At 45.7% G+C, this 4,077-nt stretch overlaps 1 protein-coding gene and 1 long non-coding RNA gene across 2 annotated transcripts in view; one reads left to right on the top strand and one right to left on the bottom strand.

Annotated features, from left to right (window-relative positions):
• Window positions 1-248, bottom strand: part of LOC107206758 (core histone macro-H2A.2) — a 20,007-nt gene extending 19,759 nt beyond the window's left edge. Inside the window, exon 1 of the mRNA XM_015632919.1 lies at window positions 207-248. The gene's annotated coding sequence lies outside the window, so the exon portion shown is untranslated. The remainder of the gene's footprint in view (window positions 1-206) is intronic.
• On the top strand, window positions 7-1,622 carry LOC107206759. The gene is made up of 3 exons (XR_001522514.2): window positions 7-122; window positions 978-1,113; window positions 1,451-1,622. It is a non-coding gene; the product is annotated as an uncharacterized LOC107206759 (long non-coding RNA).
• The last annotated feature ends 2,455 nt before the right edge of the window (window positions 1,623-4,077 follow it).

The raw sequence follows: 4,077 nt of genomic DNA, 5'->3' as shown, positions 1-4,077 counted from the left end.
CCGCCCCTCACCCGTCCCCCTCACGCCCTTTCCCCTCACGGCCTCGGCCATGGCCGTGCCCTCCCGGAGAACGGCAGCGGCGCCGGGAAGAGGAGGAGGAAGAGGAGGATGAGGAGGAGGAGGTGGGTCGTACGGCCGGGGAGAGAGGGAAGGAGAGGAGCAGGGCCTCGCCGCGGCCCCCGGAGCCCCCGCGCCGCTCCCCTCACCTGCCGGCGCCCGCCGCCGCTGCCGCCGCCTCTTCCTTCTTGTCTTCCCTTCCTCTTTTTCCTCCCCCTCTTTTCCTCCTGTCCTTTCCCCCCCTCCCCTCTCCTCCCCACTTTCCCTTTTCGGCTCCCCCCGCCCTCGCTCCGCCTCAGCCGCTCTCCCCGTATTGTATGTTTCAATGGCGATGGCGGCTGCTGGTGAGGGGGGCGGCAGGGGTTTCCTCCCGCTCCGCACATACCGCCTCTAGGAGGAGTCACTGCAGCCCGGGCCCGCTACAACCCCCCTCTCTTGGCTGCCGCCCTCCTCGCCCGGGCCCCAGGGCTGCAGTGGGGGCAGGAACCCCCACCCCGCCCAGCAAAGAAAGGGCCCCCCCCCGACCCTGGTCCCAGTGGACTTGTGGTAGCCGGGAGCATAAAGGCAGAAAGCCTTCCCATCCTTTTCCAGGGTGGAGGAGTTCGGAGATGGAGAGGTTTCGAGGCAATCCCAGATTGGGCTAAAGCTCAAGGAGCGCCTGGTTTTTGTTAAAGAGAGAGCCACCCATCCCTCTGTCCCTTTGGTAGGGTGGCGTGCGTGCCTCGCTATGGTGCCTCTAACCCAAATATTCCAGCATCCCCAAGTCGGCTTGGAACGGCTGTAACAAAGAGTGCCGGCAGCTCTTTGTGTTGTCTCGCGTTGGGGCGTTCTGGGCGCTCGCAGGCTTTCCAACTCGTCCATGAGGGCTGCAAACTTCCCTTCTGAATGGAAGCTGAGGGTTTTTCTTTTCTTCCCTGCAGTCGCACGGGTTCAAGAGCTCGAGCTCCAAGAGACGCAATAAGCGATTGTGTTCTGAGTCTTGGCAGCGCCAAATCCGTGAGCAGAGGCTGGTGCAAACAGGAGAGTACAGGGCTACACCTCTTTAACTCATCTCAGGTATATTTTTACATCAAACTGGGTTTATATCATCATTCCTATACAAATACTTTGTATTGTTGCACTGATTTCACTATAAAGACGTTTGGGTGCTACTGTAATGCATTGATACATCATTAACACAGACCACTCCTGCTTGCTTGCAGTGTTACTTTAGGAGGGTGTCTGGGAACAACAGAGAGAAAGAACCATTCATGCATTCAGCATTCTCTTTGCCACTGTAAAAAATCATAAAAGATTCACTTGAGTTTGGCTTTTGGCTCTGCCACAGTAAGTGATTTTGTATCTGCATAGAATTGGATTTGGTGGGTAAAAAAGCAATGGAATATTTCCCCAGGTTATGTTAATTGTGGATCGCACCATCTCATGAAGAAAGAGGGCATGAGTTCAGGACCTGCGTTTTCCTGGGCTGCTGTGTGACCTTGGGTAAAGCAGTTCACTTTACACAGATGTATTTTGACTGTTGTTAAAATGGAAATAAAGATACCTTTTCTCTTTTCAAGCATTGAGTAAGAGCCTCAGTGCATTGCTGTGGATTAATTCTTTGGGAGTCTGTTCTCTTCCCCACTTCCTTTTGAAAACAAGGTCAAGATGCTTTGAGACCATAGGAGAAAAAATTCATGTGCATGAGTTTGACTTATTTTATGTGTAAGAGGAAGCCTTACCTAGATCTTGCCCACTGAGAGTTGGAATTTATCAAAGGAAGAAGATACCTGTAGGCTTGTCAGTGTATTGAACCATACTAGGAGGGTAGGAGGAAGCTCAGGAAGATTTTCAAGCACTAAGCATAAAAATTAATGACAATTAATTAATGACAATGTAAAACCCATGTGAAAAGGAATAAAAGCATTTACATTTTTCTATTGCCAGATACAAATAACTGCATCCAATAACCCTGACAATCATGCGTGCAGGATGTGGCTTTGTAATTAAGAATAATTTGGGATGAGGCAAAATAAGCAACCCAAGGTTTTTAAAACATTCCCAGTTTGTTAAACATCTAGTGGTTGCTGTGTGATAACACGAGCATGTGGGAGGTCTTTCAAGGAGAAAAAAAAGAAGTCTTCGTGTGAGGCAAACTTTCAACATTAGGAGAACGCACTGTTTATAACAACATTTTTCTGTTTATAAACAACATTCTCCTGAAGGAAACAGGAGTGCTGGAGAGGTGTGAGAGAGGACATCAAAGATTTTCACAGTGTAACGCTTCTCAAGTCAGTCGTAGATGTCTGAATTTTAATACCAATTTTCCTGCTGTTGTGATTTTTAATAGTCTCACCATAAACTCATATTTCACTCTTTATTTCTCCAGTGGATACAGCCATCCTTAACCTAAATATTAACAGCATTACGTGGATATTTTATGTTGTTTCAAATATTTCTGGAAGATTCAGAGTCACGTTGTGACACAATAAAGAATTTTTGAGTAGAGCAGATCAGAGCAAGGCAACACTGGGACAATTACTGGGTGTGACTTGTTCTGCAGTGATGGTGCCCTTGGAACCAGCTGCATTTTAGAGCAGGTAAGAGATTTCTGGTCACAGTACCTGTAAGTTACAGCCATTTAGGTGGAGTTGTTCGAGGAAGAACTGTTACTAACTCTCATTTGTGCCATGCTGGAGTCAAGCAGAGCTTTCCCCACACAGCAGGAGCGGGGCCTGCCCTCTCTAGGTTGTGCAAGGACCATCTGCCTGTTGCCTTTCGAGCGCAAATACAATCTGGTACTTTGTCAAAATAAACAACACATCTATCTGATCATTTCTAGCCTGCTGCCTGCCTCACTCCCCAGCTACGGGGGAAACAGCCTGTTTATGGCACTCTCATTTTGGGGCAGAAGCTGTTCCATCTCAAACATTGCAATGAATATTTCATAGCTCCAGAACCCAGAGACAGGGCTTTGCTAGGGCTGGCAGGCGTTCAGGGCCATCCTGGCAGGGCAGGAATGCCGAGTACTCCAAAAGCTCTATTCTATGTGTGTGTATAATCCAGGGAACTTGATCAAATCAGGGTAAGCATCGCCCTGACATTAGGTTAACAAAATACAATCAAAGTGGATGTGTATCTGTACTACGGTCAGAGAACAGTTGTAACAACCGAGTTCTGCAACTAATCTATATTTCTGTAATTAATATTTTTTTTCTCATTTTTTAGCCACTTTAACCCTTCCTCCACCTTTCATATTGCTTATGTGCTTGTTATGCCAGTAGATTGGGTACAGTGGGCTAAAGAAGCCAGAAAAGCTACATCCTAACTTTGTGGAGAACTCTCCCTTAATAGTACTTTCTTAAATTAGACCACCCCAAGTACTTCAGAATTTAAAGTCTTTGTGTGTGACACGTTGTTTAACAGGCTGATTGGCTGCAGTCACAGGTTAGCAATAGTGTGTAAGCAAGGGGAAAGGTCTTTCCTCCCAAAGCACCAACTGATTCTAAAAGTTAAATGTAGCTTATTAGCTTAACAAAATATCAAAGATGTCTTTTCATCCTTTAAAAGGAGGTTTTAATCCTTGTTACTTATCCTTAAATGCAGCTATGCTGACTGCAGACATCATTGTCTTAATTATTCCTTAGTCATAAAATTAAATACTAATTGAATGTTTAATCACAATCAACATTATTTTTTTTTTTTTGTCTAATGGAGATTTACAAATATATCTTTCAGAATGAAAAGAAATAAAAAATAAGGTAGCAAATCCCAGAAAATAACATTGTTTTCAGCTGAGGAATACATTGTAGGATCCCTCTCCACAAGTCAGAAAGAATGGCCAGAAAGGGATAGGGAAAACTGGGGGAATCACAAGTATAGAATGGCTTCTCCAAAGAATTAGAACAGATCAGGACTTCCAGCTAAGGAAACTTGAGTGGTGACTTAAGAAAGTACTGATGCTCTGGGCTTGGTGCTCTGTGCCTCCCAAGGACTGCAATTTTTATATTAACTGCTAAAATACCTATTTCAGTTTCTGAG

This window comes from Parus major, chromosome 6 (genome assembly GCF_001522545.3).
Source record: "Parus major isolate Abel chromosome 6, Parus_major1.1, whole genome shotgun sequence".
NCBI lineage: Eukaryota > Metazoa > Chordata > Aves > Passeriformes > Paridae > Parus > Parus major.
Note: the sequence above shows the minus strand (reverse complement) of the source record. Positions and strands in the feature narration are given on the sequence as shown.